The sequence below is a fragment of the Microtus oregoni genome, unplaced genomic scaffold, assembly GCF_018167655.1.
Source record: "Microtus oregoni isolate MIOR12 unplaced genomic scaffold, Mior012 000029F_ref0000214, whole genome shotgun sequence".
Classification (NCBI taxonomy): domain Eukaryota; kingdom Metazoa; phylum Chordata; class Mammalia; order Rodentia; family Cricetidae; genus Microtus; species Microtus oregoni.
In genome coordinates this window covers 5,907,489-5,923,518 of record NW_024543088.1, presented here as the reverse complement: position 1 = coordinate 5,923,518, position 16,030 = coordinate 5,907,489, and the positions used below count along the sequence as shown (strand labels likewise).

Sequence of the window (16,030 nt, the reverse complement as noted above, 5' to 3'; positions counted from 1 at the left end):
GGGAAAAATGAGTCACTTGAGAGGTTAGATGTAGTAGACAGAGGGAGAAAACCCAGAATCCAGGCACAGGGCACAAAAACCCAGGGAGCTTCTAGTGGCTGATAAACAGCACAGCTTGCCCTGGGAACACACGGGAACACACGCTGCTGCTCCACAGTGGGTTGTGACACAGCCTCTGCGAGAGCGGACTACTGCGCACCCAGCGTCCTATGCTGGGACAAAAGGTGACGCTGCAAATGTCACTGTGGCAGCGCTCCACTCAGTTGCGGTGAGGATTTCAAACAGTATATCTATTTGTGCAGAAACTTCGCAGGGAGTTTTTGCCCCCAAGGGGTTAGCAGCGGTCAGCAAATGCCTATGCTTGCACTCTGGCTTGCGCTGCCTAAGTGTGAAGCTGCAAGGAAGGATTAAAAACAGCTCAGACATACCATCCTTATATGGATGCGCACCTTCCTAGGCCTGGATATAGCGGGGAGGGTCTTGGACTTCCCACAGGGCAGGGTTCCCTGCCATTTCTCAAGCAGTGAGGGAGAGGGAAGAGCAGTGTGGGGAAGCAGGAGGGGATTAGGAGGAGGGAAGAAAGTGTAAATATTTGAATGGAAAAATAAAACTAAAAATCTCAGAAAAAATCAAACCAAGCAGGCAGAGAGAGTACGGGCCCATGGATTCCAGGAGGTGTGGAGTTTAAATCCACGTTGGAAGGCAAATGATAGGGTATGTGGGGACTTGAAGCCAATCTGAGGCGAGTAAAGAATTGCGGCATGACTTTAAGTGTCTCTTGGCCATTTGAAATTCTTCTGTTGAGAATTCTCTGTTCAGTTCACTTCCCCATTTTTAATTGGGTTAATTAGAATTTTAAAGTCCAATTTCTTGAGTTATTTATATATTTTGGAGATCAGACTTTTGTCTGATGTGGGATTGGTGAAGATCTTCACCCATTCAGTAGGATGCCTTTATGTCTTAATGACAATGTCCTTTGCTTTACAGAAGCTTCTTAGTTTCAGGAGGTCCCATTTATTCATTGTTGCCCTTATTGTCTGTGCTACTGGGGTTATATGTAGGAAGTGGTCTCCTGTGCCCATGTGGTGCAGTCTACTTCCCACTTCCTCTTCTATCAGGTTCAGTGTGGTCAGATTTATATTAAGGTCTTTAATCCATTTGGACTTGAGTTTTGTACATGGTGATAGATATGGATCTATTTTCATTCTTCTACAGGTTGACATCCAGTTATACCAGCACCATTTGTTGAAGATGCTTTCTTTCTTCCATTGTATACTTTTAGCTCCTTTGTCAAAAATCAGGTGTTCATGGGTTTGTTGGTTAATAACCAGGTCTCTATATAATTCCACTGGTCGACTTCTCTGTTTTTATGACAAGCTGTTTTCATTACTGTAGATCTGTAATAGAGTTTGAAGTCAAGGATGGTAATGCCTCCGGAAGTTTCTTTATTGTATAGGATTGTTTTGGCTATCCTGGGTTTTTTCACTTTTTCCATATAAAGTTGATTATTGTTCTCTCAAGGTCTGTGAAGAATTTTATTGGGATTTTGATGGGAATTGCATTGAATTTATAGATTGTCTTTGGTAGAATTGCCATTTTTAATATGTTGATCCTACCCATCCAAGAGCATGGAAGATCCCTCCATTTTCTGGTACCCTCTTCAATCTTTCTTCAAAGACTAAAAGTTCTTGTCAAATAGATCTTTCACTTCCTTGTTTAGAGTTACCCCAAGATACTTTATGCTATTTGTGGCTATCGTGAAAGGTGAAGTTTTTCTGATTTCCCTCTCTGCATCTTTACCCTTTGTGTATAGGAGGGCAACTGATTTTTTTGAGTTGATCTTGTATCCTGCCACATCACTGTATCCTGCCACATCACTTGTATCCTGCCACATCAGCTGTAGGAGTTCTTTGGTAGACTTTTGGGGATCAGTTATGTACACTTCACGTCATCTGTAAATAACAAAAGTTTGACTTCTTCCTTTCCAATTCAAGTCCCCTTGTGTAGTAATAAGGGGCGGCGGGGCTGCGTCCCCAGCACCCCGGCTGCCTACTTGGCTAGCTTATGCCCCGAAATAACAACACACAAACTGTATTCATTTAAACACTGCTTGGCCCATTCTCTTCTAGGCTAATTCTCACATATTAATTTAGCCCATTTCTAATCATCTGTGTGTAGCACCCCAAGGTGCACTTACCAGGGAGATTCTAGCCTAGTCCATCCTGGGTCGGAGCTTCATCCCGGGAGCGGGGCATGGCGTCTCTCTCTGAGGCGTCTGCTCCCGAGAGAGCTGTGGAGTCTCTGAGCTCACTTCCTCTTCCTCCCAGCGTTCTGTTCTGTTTTCTCCTCCCACCTATCCTCTAACCAATAAAATGGGCCAAGGTGGTTCCTTTATTAGCCAATGACCTTCCTCCATCATTTCCCCTTTTTCGGTTTAAACAAAAAAAAAAAGCTTTAACTTTAACATAGCAAAATTACATATAACAAAACAGTTATCAAGTAAAAGTTACAATAATCTTTATCATAACTAAGGAAAACTATAACTATAACTAACTATTCTTAACTCCATCAAAGACTCCAGAAAGATATATTACCTAAGTAAACAAGAACTAAGAAACTTCAAACTCTAGAAATGACAAAGACATCTCGCTGCCTGGACAGTCACCCAAAGTTCTTTTGTACCGTTGGGGCATCCATCTTCAGCCTTCAGGCCCATGGTATCCAGCAGACATTTCCATAAAGCAGGAAAATTCAAAGTCAGTTCAGTCACTATCTGTTGTGTCCTGCAGAATGTCTCGCAAACTCTTTCATGAATCAGGAACCCCGAAAGATCATCTCACCTTAGGCAAGTTCAGTAGTCCTCTCTCTGCGGGTTCTCTGTGTCCAGTTTATGGAATAGTCCAGGCAAGAGCAGTTTCTTGCCCAAATGGCTATCAAACTCCATAAGGTGCCTCTTCGATGCCCATCTTCCTCTTGAAGTACATTGGTGCTGCCAGGAGCAGAGTGTCTCATTGTCATGAAAAGTCCTCAGTTATTAAAACATTAAATGTCCTATTCTGTAATCTTTGAAAGACATGAAGAATGTCTATCTAAAATATATCTCTATATATCTAGAAAATCTAACTAACATGACTACAAGCTTTACTATTATCGATGATTATCCATTAACAACCTATATTTCTTAATTATACAGTACATATTTAAATGAACTACACAATCACAATACCTTAATCAAAATCAGAAACACTTATACATATAACAAAATTGACCTTAAATCTCTATCAATAAAGCAAAATCTATACTAATGCAAATTATTCATATCTATATCATATCCCCCTTTAAATGTAAAAGAACATTTATAACCATTTTTTGGGAATATGGGCGCAGCTATTTCTCTCCGAACTGCTTCCTGCTGAATGGGGGCGTTGTTAATTAGGTCTTTCATGGTATAACCTGTGTGCTAGTTTCATCTCAGTTGGCAGTTGAGCGAAGCAATTTTTTGAAGGCGTTCACACCAACCCTTCAGGAGGGCGTGGTCCATCATACCAAATCGGAATAGAAGAAATGAACAGCGTCTCATCCTCTGTGAAAACAAAATAAGAAACTCCTTTCCAAAGTATCATATCCTTAGATCCAAATTCATAATATCTATGTTGGATTAGTTCAGCAGTATTTATAAATAAATATCTTTTAGCATCTTTTGCTCTTTCCTCAGCATTCAAACAATTCAAAGAGAGCATATTAGCATACAGTATCAAAATTCTCTGTGTATTTTCCATCTTTGTGCAGCTTTGTTTTAACCTCTATTTTGTTTATTTTTACTTTTAACTCTTTGCTTTTTGAGACAGGTTCTCTGTATCTTTGACCTGAAGTAACTCTGTAGACCAGGCTGTCTTTGAACTCTCAGAGATCCACCTGTCTCTGCCTCCCAGGCATTCGGGATTAAAGGTGTACACTACTACACCTTGAACTCACAGAGATCTGTTTGTCTCTGCCTTCTAGGCACTGGGATTAAAGGCGTGTGCTACCACACACAACAACTCTCTTCCTTTTTTTGTTTTTTACTTTAAGAACTTCAACTTTTAGTCTGCATATATTTTTAACACACTTTAAACCATTCAGAAATTTTCTCTGTCTTTGAATCTCTCTTTACTGTATATCTCTCTTTTTCTGACCACATGAGTCTTTAATTTACCAAGCAATCTCAGTAGGACTAAAGGCGTGGCTTTGCCAGCTAGATCCAGTCCATTCCTTAGCTTTCCAGCCTCATGGCGGATATACAGGCTGTAGCCATGTTTACTGCAACAACTGTATGGCATTTCAAGGTCCCTGCCAGCAAGTGAGCTACAACAGACAACACTCAAGTCCTCTCTCGGTAGCCGGCCCTCCTGCCTCAAACAGTCAGAGTTTGCCCTGGCAGGATGGCCCAGAAAGCCGGCATTTTTAAACGGCGCAGCTTTTTTCCTGCTATGGCTGAAAACCGAAAAGCATGCGTTCAGCTTTTCGTCAACACCGTTTAAGTGTTTCGTGGCAGGACCTCTTAATGAGCTGCAGGCTTTGCAGCTAAAGCGGAGTCAGGAAGCCTCTCTTAGATGAGGTGCTTGCTTGCCTCTTAACAAGCAGAGCAGACCCGAGAACACAGCGAGTCTAGTTGCCATCAAACAAATCGTAGCACTTTACTCCAAATGCTCTATTCAAAAGCTCTGTCTCCTGCAGGAGCCAGACAGAGATCGCAATGGTGACATAGCCCCAGGAAGTCGCACTTTAAAATGACACAGCGTTTTTTTCTGCTACTGTTGCCGAATCAGGAAATCTCTCTACAGCACGCCACCAACAAACAGCAAAAATCTGTGTTAAACTCTCGCTCCCTTATTTTTAAGTCTTCTCAGGTTTTTTAAATGGGTTTAGTTGTCCACACGTCTGGGCGCCAACTGTAGTAATAAGGGGCGGCAGGGCTGCGTCCCCAGCACCCCGGCTGCCTGCTCGGCTAGCTTATGCCCCGAAATAACAACACACAAACTGTATTCATTTAAACACTGCTTGGCCCATTCTCTTCTAGGCTAATTCTCACATATTAATTTAGCCCATTTCTAATCATCTGTGTGTAGCACCCCAAGGTGCGCTTACCAGGGAGATTCTAGCCTAGTCCATCCTGGGTCGGAGCTTCATCCCGGGAGCGGGGCATGGCGTCTCTCTCTGAGGCGTCTGCTCCCGAGAGAGCTGTGGAGTCTCTGAGCTCACTTCCTCTTCCTCCCAGCGTTCTGTTCTGTTTTCTCCTCCCACCTATCCTCTAACCAATAAAATGGGCCAAGGTGGTTCCTTTATTAGCCAATGACCTTCCTCCATCACCCTTGATCTCCTTATATTGTCTTATTGCTATTGCTAGAAATTAAAGCACTAATTGAAGCGATATGGAGAGAGTGGACAGCCTTGTCTTGTTCCTGATTTCAGTGGAATGGCTTTGAGTTTCTCTCCATTTAATTTGATGATAGCTGTTGGCTTGCTGTATATCGCTTTTATTATATTTAGGTATGATCCTTGTATCCCTAACCTCTCCAAGATCTTTATCATAAGATGGTGTAGAATTTTGTCAAATGCTTTTTCATCATCTAATGAAATGATCATATGGTTTTTTTCTTTCAGTTTATTTATATATGGATTACATTGATAGATTTTCATATGTTAAACCAGCCTTTCATCTCTGGGATGAAGCCTACTTGATCATAATGGATGATTTTTTTATGTGTTCTTGGATTAGGTTTGCCAGTATTTTATTAAGAATTTTTGCATTGATGTTCATGAGTGGGATTGGACTGTAATTCTCTTTCATGGTTGAGTCTTTGTGTGGTTTTTGTATTAGGGTAACTGTAGCTTCATAAAAAGAGTTTGGCAATGACTCTTTTGTTTCTATTATGTTAAACACATTAAGGAGTATAGGTATCAGCTCTTCTTGGAAGTTCTGGTAGAATTCTGCATTAAAACCATCTGGTCCTGTGAAGGGGCATGATCGATCGGCAGTTAGAATTAACCAGAATAGCCTTAATATAAAATATTCAGCTTTAATAAAGGGAAAAAGGGGAACTTACAAAACCAGGGTTCCAGCGATTCAGGAGCACAGGAAAACAAAGAGAAAAAACAAGTGCAATCGATGTTTTTATAGGCTATTTGGGACCCCCAGAGGGACACACATTATACAGCACGTGATTGGCTAAAGTCCCCCATCAGTCCTGGGCTTTTTGTGGTTGGAAGTTTTTTTATGACAGCTTCTATTTCCTCGCGACTTATAGGTCTATTTAGATTGCTCACCTGGTCTTGATTTAACTTTGGTATATGGTATTTATCTAAAAAATGTCCGTTTCTCTTACGTTTTCCAACTTTGTGGCATACAGGCTTCTGTAGTAAGACCTAATGATTCTCTGAATTTCCTCAGTGTCTGTTGTTATGTCCCACTTTTCATTTCTGATCTTGTGAATTTGGGTGTTCTCTCTCTGCCTTTTGATTAGTTTGGATAGGGGCTTGTCAATCTTGTTGATTTTCTCAAAGAACCAGCTCTTTGTTTCATTGATTCTTTGGATTGTGTTCTGTGTTTCTATCTTATTGATTTCAGCCCTCAGTTTGATTATTTACAGTCTTCTACTCCTCCTGGGTGAGTCTGCTTATTTTTTTTCTAGAGATTTCAGCTGTGCTGTTAAGTCTCTAGTGTGAGATTTCTTTGTTTTTTTTTAATGTGGACACTTAGTTCTATGAACCTTCTGCTTAGCACTGCTTTCCTAGTGTCCCATAAATTTGGGTATGTTGTGTCTTTATTTTCATTGAATTCAAGGAAGAATTTAATTTCTTTCTTTATTTCTTCCTTGACCCAGGGGTGGTTCAGTAGATGACTGTTCACTGTCCATGAGTTTGTACTCTTTCTGTGGGTAGAATTGTTGTTAAATTCTAACTTTATTCCGTGGTGATCCAATAACACACAGGTGGTTACTACAATTTTTTGTATCTGTGGATATTTGTGTTGTTACCGAGTATATGATCAATTTTCAAGAAGGTTCCCTGAGATGCTGAGAAGAAAGTACATTCTTTTCTATTTGGGTGGAATGTTTTATAGATGTCTGTTAAGTCCATGTGATTCATTACCTCTGTTAGTTCTCTTATTTCTCTGTTAAGTTTCTGTGTGGTTGATCTGTCCAGTGGTGATAGAGGAGTGCTGAAGTCTCCTACTATTAGTGTGTGGGGTTTGATGTGTGCCTTGAGTTCTAGTAATGTTTCTTTTTCATATGTGTGTGCTTTTATATTATGGACATAGATATTCAGGATTGAGACTTCATCCTAATGAATTGTTCCTCTTATGAGTATAAAGTGTCCTTCTCCATCTCTTATGATTGATTTTATTTTGAAGTCAATTTTGTTATATATTAGTATAGCCAAACCCACTTGTTTCTTAGGTCCATTTGATTGAAAAAACTTTTCCCAACCCTTTACTCTGAGGTAATGTCTGTCTTTGTGGCTGAGGTGTGTTTATTGTAAAAAGCAGAATGTTGGATGAAAATAGCGAACGCTTCATGAATTTGTGTGCCATCCTTGCCCAGGGGCCATGCTAATCTTCTCTGTATTGTTACAGTATTAGGATATGTGCTGCCAAAGCGAGCACTGTATTTTCCTTTTATAATCAATTCAGAGACCTCTGCCAAATGAGTTTCTAACTCTTTACTCAGTTTATGTGGTAAAAAGATTTATTCGAAGATAATGTGTTTTTTCTGCATTAATATTCCATAAATAATATGCTTAGTGGGTAAAATAATCAGAATGTAATAAAACTCTGGATTCAAATGATCCAGATGTACATCTTGTAATTTTTTCCACCAATTTCTCTCGGCTTCAGCTGATAATTCTCTTGGAATATTTAAGTCCTGGTTCCCATCTAAGGTTTTTTTTATTTTATTTTATTTTTTTATTGAGAAAAGGAAAAAAAAAGTTTCCCCCTCCTCCCAGCCTCCCATTTCCCTCCCCTTCCTCCCACCCTTCTTCCCCTCCCCCTACTCCTCTCCTCCTCCCTCTCCAGTCCAAAGAGCAGTCAGGGTTCCCGCCCTGTGGAAAGTCCAAGGTCCTCCCCTCTCAGTCCATGTCTAGGAAGGTGAACATCCAAACTGGCTAGGCTCCCACAAAGCCAGAACATGAAGTAGGATCAAAACCCCGTGCCATTGTCCTTGGCTTCTCATCAGCCCTCATTGTTCGCCATGTTCAGAGAGTCCGGTTTTATCCCATGCTTTTTCGGTCACAGTCCAGCTGGCCTTGGTGAGCTCCCAATAGATCAGCCCCACTGTCTCAGTGGGTGGGTGCACCCCTCGTGGTCCTGACTTCCTTGCTCATCTTCTCCCTCCTTCCGCTCCTCATCGGGACCTTGGGAGCTCAGTCCAGTGCTCCAGTGTGGGTCTCTGTCTCTATCTCCATCCATCACCAGATGAAGGTTCTATGGTGATATGCAAGATATTCATCAGTATTGCTATAGGATAGGGTCGTTTCAGGTTCCCTATCCTCATCTGCCCAAGGAACTAACTGGGGACATTGCCTTGGGCTCCTGGGAGCACTCTAGGTTCAAGTCTCTTGCCAGCCCTAAGGTGGCTCCCTTAACTAAGAATTGTAAATTACTCAGCTCATCATTTTCACCTCAATAGTAAGCCAGATATTAAATAGTAAATTTCTACTAGCAATCTTCAAAAGTCATTAAGAGTCTGCAATTGATCTCTCCTTGTTTGTACCTTTGAGGGTCTGATTTTTTGTCAACCTTTTCTATATCCTAAATAATTAATAGAATCTCCTTTTCATATCTTTTAAGGAGTAATTTGTAATCTCAAACAAGGCAAAATATTCTTTACATCTACAAACAATCGTTCTAAAATATCTATGTTTGAATCAGTTAGTAATATGTCATCCATATAATGGGAAACTATAGATTGAGGGAATAGCTTTTGCATCATTTCCAAAGGCTGCAGTACAAAATATTGGCACAGGGTGTGGCTATTTAAGCTTCTCTGTTGGAGAATCTTCCATTGGTATCTCATAGCAAGCTGAAAACTATTATAAGGAGGTACCATGAAGGCAAATTTTTCTCTGTCTTTTTCTCATAAAGGTATAGTAAAAAATAATCTTTTAAATCAATAGCTATATGAGTCCATCCTTTCCAAAAGATGCTCAATCATACTACAAAAGCATTTGTTCAACTATGTTCATAGCAGCATTATTTGTAATAGCCAGAACCTGAAAACAACCTAGATGCCCCTCAATGAAAGAATGGATAAAGAAAGTATAGAATATATACACATTAGAGTACTACTCTAATGCATAATTTTGTTATATTAAAAAAGTGTGGGGTGGTGATGTGGATCAAGGGTAAACACTAGTGCTTCCACACTTAGGGACTTGATCTGTCCCTGGGAATCACATGGTGAAAGTCAAAAAATGACTCCTCAACATTGACTTCTAACCTCTACATGCACCATGGCATGACTCTCCAATAAACAAGTAAATGTAGTTTAAAGAAAATATAACAAGTGATTGGAGTTTTCTGACTTTCTATGGTGGATTATTTCTGTTTGCTAATTGCCAAGAGAGCCCTTGTCTCCGTTAATGGCATAGAGCTTTAACTCATGAAGCCAATTCATCCTGGGCAAATGACCTTCTGGATACACTCATTTCCCCTGCTCCTGGCTGCCTTGGTATTAGTTGAGTTCAAGCAGAATAAGGAGGTAGAGGAAATGTTTATTTTCTTCAGTGATTTTCAAACTCTGCCTCCTGATTACCCTGGCATGACACAATGGACTTGTGAAATAAAGACAAGCTCTGATGGAAGAATGGATGAAGAAAGTATGGAATATATACATATTAGAGTATTACTCAGCAGTGAGAAACAAGGACTTCTTGAATTTTGCATACAAATGGATGGAAATAGAAAACACTATCCTGAGTGAGGTAAGCCAGACACAAAAAGAGGAACATGGGATGTACTCACTCATATTTGGTTTCTAGCCATAAACCAAGGACATTGAGCCTATAATTAGTGATCCTAGAGAAGCTAAATAAGGAGAACCCAAAGAAAAACATAGAGGCATCCTCCTGAATATTAACCTTCAGCAAGCGATGAAAGGAGACAGAGACAGAGACCCACATTGGAGCACAGGACTGAATTCTCAAGGTCCAAATCAGGAGCAGAGGGAGAGAGAGCACGAGCAAGGAACTCAGGACCATGAGGGGTGCACCCACACACTGAGACAATGGGGATGTTCTACTGGGAACTCACCAAGACCAGCTGGCCTGGGTCTGGAAAAGCCTGGGATAAAACCGGACTCTCTGAACATAGCGGACAATGAGGACTACTGAGAACTCAAGAACAATGGCACTGGGTTTCTGATCCTACTGCACGTACTGGCTTTGTGGGAGCCTAGGCAGTTTGGATGCTCAACTTACTAGACCTGGATGGAGGTGGGGGGTTCCTTGGACTTCCCACAGGACAGGGAACCCTGATTGCTTTTCGGGCTGAGAGGGGGGGGGGACTTAATTAGGGGAGGGGGAGGGAAATGGGAGGCGGTGGCTGGGAAGAGACAGAAATCTTTAATAAATAAATAAATTAAAAAAAAAGAAAAAAACACAAAAAAAAGACAAGCTATGACTGAAAGGTCAACTGAGAGACTTTCTGTTAAAATGATGGGTCAGTTTTGAAAAGTTTCTGGGTGGGAGAGATCCAGAGAAATAAACTGGATGTGTTAATGTGAAAGTGTTAAATATGCATTTGAATCGAACTTTTTTTAAAGAATTAGTTATTTAATGTGCTTTGTGATTTGCCAGCATGTATATCTGTATGAGGGTGTCAGATCCCCTGGAACTGGGGTAATAGACAGTTGTGAGCTGCCATGAGGGTTATGGGAATTGAATCTGGGTCCTTTGGAAGAGCAGCCAATGCTCTTAACTGTTGAGCCATCTCTCCAGACCCTCAACAAATATTTTACAATAAGTCCAATTAAAATAGATTATAAATTTGTTATTACAATATCCAAGTAAAGTTCCTTTTTGCAAAGACCCATGTTTCACCACCCACCCAAAAGGCACAGAACCAGAATGATTCCATAGTATCACCTTGGTTGCAGGAGGGCTCAGAAGGAATAGAGGGGGCACACAATAACATGGAGACAGGATAATCTTATAACCACAGCTTTAAATTATAAAAACTTCCTTTAATCAAGGCTTGTAACATGGAAGAGATTTATCAGATAAAATGGAGGGTTTCCAAAATACTGAAATATAAACCTATAAGTCACCATAAATGCAACACCCAATAGTAAAAACCACAACAGCAAATTCCCACTGTTCTGTAACTGCCATGATCTGATTTCACATGCTTTTGAGAGCTGGCTAATATGGCCTGCTGGATACAGAGCACACTGGGGCTTTGAAGTCACATTCATCTGACAGGGTTGTGGCATTGGTGGCTCAACTCAAGAAGCAAAGCGCTCTCAGCACTTCAAACAGTATATTGAACAAACATCCTTTAAATATCAAAGTGAGAAATAAGAAAGCAACATAATCACACCATCAGAAAGACGGTAGGAAGCAAGGACAGCTGTGTAAAGCTTGTGACTGAAAGGTAGCTTGCTAGCTTCATTTTTTTTCGCTTCTTGGGTAGTGGCCACCAGAACAGTAAGATGTGAGGTTCTGGTTCATGGATCATATAATGGACCCATCCCTGACTCTGCTGAACACCAAGATTTCTCCATTCAGATTCAGACATCAAATGGGTTTTAGGGACCAGCTTGACTATGCATTGGGCAACATAACATGCCGGTACTCGAACGCCTCCTCTTATTTGTCTGAATAGTAAATTTGTTTGTGCAACATGACTGTTCTGCTTAGGGATGCTCAGCCCCTTTCTGCTGGCATCCAGACAACCTCCAGCAGCTCCAAGACAGACTTTTTGGCATTGTTTGACAACATAGTCATCTAAAAAATCCATGCCTTCAAACCAAAAATTGAGTTACAAGAAATTGTATTTTTCCCCAAACTCCAAACTTCAAAGTTTTGAAAAAGTTTATGATTGGGGGACTGAATTCAGAGTTACTCTGACTGTGTGTGGCTTGTGGTCTATGAGCTAGCACACCTGAAAATGATCATCCCTAAATTGATGTACACAGGAGCAACAATAAGTTGACTTAGCAGGAAGAAGTCATGAAGTCATGAAGGTGAGAGGGTGAGGGGTAATGGGAAGAGTTTTAGTATAGTTGCTTTGAGTTCTCTCCATTTAGTTTAATGTTAGCTGTAGTAAGAGCTGTGGACTGTGTTCCTGCCACCCAGCTCCCAGATGCCTGGCTAGCTTATGCTCCGAAATAACAACACACAAACTGTATTCTTTTAAACACTGCCTGGCCCATTTCTATTAATGTGTGTAGCACCAAGGTGCGCTTACCGGGAAGATTCTAGCCTATGTCCATCCTGAGTCGGAGCTTCATCTTGTCTGCCCCAGAGAGGAGAGCTATCAAGTCTGAGCTCACTTCCTCTTCCTCCCAGCATTCTGTTCTGCCTACTCCACCCACATAAAGGATGGCCTATCAAAATGGGCCGAGGCAGTTTCTTTATTAGCCAATGACTTTCCTCCATCAGTTAGCTTGCTGTATATTACTTTTATTTTGTTTGAATATGGTCCTTATATCTTCAAGACCTTTATCAGAAAGGGGTGTAGGATTTTGGCAAAGGCTTTTCAGCATCTAGTGACATGATCACAAGTTCTTTTTCTTTCAGCTTATTTACATGGTGGATTATATTGACAGATTTTCACATGTTGAACCATCCCTGCATCTGAGATGACGCCAACTTAATCATGGTAGGTGGTTTTTAATGTGTCCTTGGATTTGGTTTGCCAATATTATATTGAGCATTTTTGCATCAATGTTCACGAGGGTGATTGGTCTGTAATTCTCTTTCCTAGTTAAGTCTTTATGTGGTTTTGGTATCAGGGTAACTGTAGCTTCATATAAAGCGTTTGGCAATGTTCCTCTTGTTTCTATTGTGTGGAACACATTGAGGAGTGTAAGTATTAGCTCTTCTTGGAAGTTCTGGTAGAATTCTGAGCTGCAATCATCTAGCCCTGGGTTTTTTGTTTGTTTGTTTGTTTTTTGGTTGGGAGACCTTTGATGATTGTTTCTATTACCTTAGAGGTTATAGGTCTATTTAAGTTGTTTATCTGGTCTTGATTTAGTTGTGGTATGTAGTAACTCACCAGGAAATTGTCCGTTTCTTTCAGATTATTCAATTTTGTAGAATATCGGTTTTCAAAGTATGACATAATGATTCTTTGCATTTCCTCAGTGTCTGTTGTTATTTCTTTTTTATTTTTTATTTTGTTCATTTGGATATTCTCTCTCTGCCTTCTGGTTAGTTTGTATAAGGGCTTGCCTATCTTGTTGATTTTCTCAAAGAACCAACTCTTTGCTTCATTGATTCTTTGTATTGCTTTCTTTGTTTCTATTTTATTTATTTCAGTCCTCAATTTGATTATTTCCTGTCATCTACTCTGCTTGCATGAATCTGCTTATATTGTTTTTTTAAACCTTTCGGTGTGCTGTTAAGTCAATAATGTGATCTTTCTCCATTTTTTTTATGTAGGCACTTAATGCAATGAACTTTCCTCTTAACATTGCTTTCATGGTATCCCAGAGATTTGGGTATGTTGTGTACACTTTCTTGTTGAAATTTAGGAAGTCTTTAATTTCTTTCTTAATTTTTCCTTGACACCAGGGTGATTCAGTTGAGCATTGCTTATTTTCCATGAGTTTGTAGGCTTTCTGCAATTAGTGTTGTTGAATCTGATGAGATACAGGGGGCTATTCCAATTTTTTTGTATCTGTTGATGTTTGCTTTATGACCATGTGTGTTGTCAGTTTAAAGGAAGGTTCCATAAGGTGCTGAAAAAAAGGTATTTTCTTTTGTGTTTGAATGAAATGTTCCATAGATGTCTATTAAATCTGTTTCAGTCAAAATATTTATTCTCTCATTTCTCTGTAAAGTTGGTATCTGACAGACATGTCCATTGATGAGAGTGGGGTGTTGAAGTCTCCTACTATGAGTGTGTGGGATTTGATGTCCAATTTAGGCTTTAGTAATGCTTCTTTTACATATCTGGGTGCTTTTGTATTTAGGGAATAGATGTTTAGAATTGGATATTCATCTTGCTGAATTTTTCCTGTGATGAGCATAAAGTGTTCTTCTCTATCATTTTGACTGATTTTAGTTTAAAGTCTATTTCATAAGATACTAGCATAGCTACACCAACTTGTTTCTTAGGTCTATTTGACTGTAAAATCTTTCCCCAACTCTTTACTCTGAGGTAATGTCTGCCTTTGAGTTTGAGGTGTGTTTCTTGTATGCAGCAGAAAGATGGATCCTGTTTAAAAATAAAATAGTGGAGTAGAGGGACGGCTCTTCTGTTAAAGGCTAGGCTCAAAATAAAATATTTGTTTTTACTTTATGTCCATTGATGTTTTGGCTGCATGTGTATGTTTGTGTGAGAGGGTCAGAAGCCCTGGAACTGGAGTTACAGACCAGTGTGAACTGCCATGTGGGCGCTAGGAATTAAACCTGGATCCTCTGAAAGAGCTACCAGTATTCTTAACTGCTGAGCTATCTCTCCACCCCAACATTTTATTTTTGAACATCTAATTTTAGTACTTTTATTGTGTGTGTGTGTGTGTGTGTGTGTGTGTGTGTGTGTGTGTGTGTGTGCTGATGATTATGGGGCCCAAAGGTATTGGATCCCGTTGGAGTTGGAGTTACAGTTGGTTGAGTGTTATCCAGTGTGGGTGATAGGAACCAAACTCAGGTCCTCTGCAAAAACAATGTATGCTCTTAATTGTGGTCCATCTCTCCATTCCCATTCAGTATTTTAAATATGAAAAAAATCATAACAATGGTAAGCAACTCCCATATATACAAATCTTGACTTAAAAATTCCTTTTGTTATTTCTAATTATGATGTCTTTGGGAACTGTTGAAGAGTGTTTTTTATTGTGCAGGATATTCAAATGAAGAGAGTCACTTAAGAGATTAATTTTAGACTTCATCCTGATGAATTGTTCCTGTTATGAGTACAAAATGTCCCTCTCCATCTCTTCTGATTGATTTAAGTTTGAAGTCAACTTTGTTAGAAATTAGTATGGCCACACCTGCTTGTTTCTTAGGTCCATTTGCTTGATAAACCTTTTCCCATCCCTTTACTCTGAGTGGGTGCCTGTCTTTGTGGTTAAGGTGTGTTTCTTGTAAACAGTAGAATGTTGGATCCTGTTTCCGTATCCAATCTCTTAGGCTGTGTCCTTTTATAGGTGAGTTGAGTCCATTGACATTAAGTGATATTAATGACCAGTGGTTGTTAACTCTGGTCACTTTTTTAGTAGTAGAGTTGGTGTATTTCCCTTCTTTGAGTTGTGCTGGTGAAGGGTCTCTAGATGGTTGAGTTATTGTGGTCATTGTTGGACTCCTTAGTTTGTGAATTTCCTTCTATTACTTTCTGTAAAGCTAGATTTGTGGCTACGTATTGTTTAAATTTGTTTTTATCCTGGAAAATTTTGTTTTCTCCATTTATAGTGAATGAAAGCTTGGCTGGGTATAGTAGTCTGGGCTTGCATCCATGGTCTTTTAGTTTCTGCCATACATCTATCCAGGACCTTCTGGCTTTCATTGTTTCCATAGAGGAATCAGGTGTAAGTCTGATAGGTTTACCTTTATAAGTAACTTGGCCCTTTTCCTTTACAGCTCTTAATATTCTTTCTTTATTCTGTATGTTTTGTTTTTTGATTATTATATGGCGAGGAGAATTTTTTTTTTGGTCCAGTCTATTCGGTGTTCTGTATGCTTCTTGAACCTTCAAAGGAATATCTTTCTTTAGGTTGGGAAAGTTCTCTTCTATAATTTTATTAAATATATTTTCTGGACCGTTGAGCTGTGCTTCTTCTCCTTCTTCTACTCCAATTATTCTTAGGTTTGGTCTTTTTATTGT

General features: G+C 39.8%; 1 protein-coding gene, 1 non-coding gene and 1 pseudogene across 2 annotated transcripts in view; 1 reads left to right on the top strand and 2 right to left on the bottom strand.

The window, feature by feature from the left end:
* The window catches only part of LOC121464906 (cytochrome P450 3A11-like), a 138,465-nt gene that overhangs the window by 79,354 nt on the left and 43,081 nt on the right, over window positions 1–16,030 (top strand). The window lies entirely within an intron of this gene.
* Window positions 7,539–7,645, bottom strand: LOC121465199. The gene has a single exon (XR_005976630.1). It is a non-coding gene; the product is annotated as a U6 spliceosomal RNA (small nuclear RNA).
* LOC121464639 lies at window positions 11,573–11,883 on the bottom strand (annotated as a pseudogene).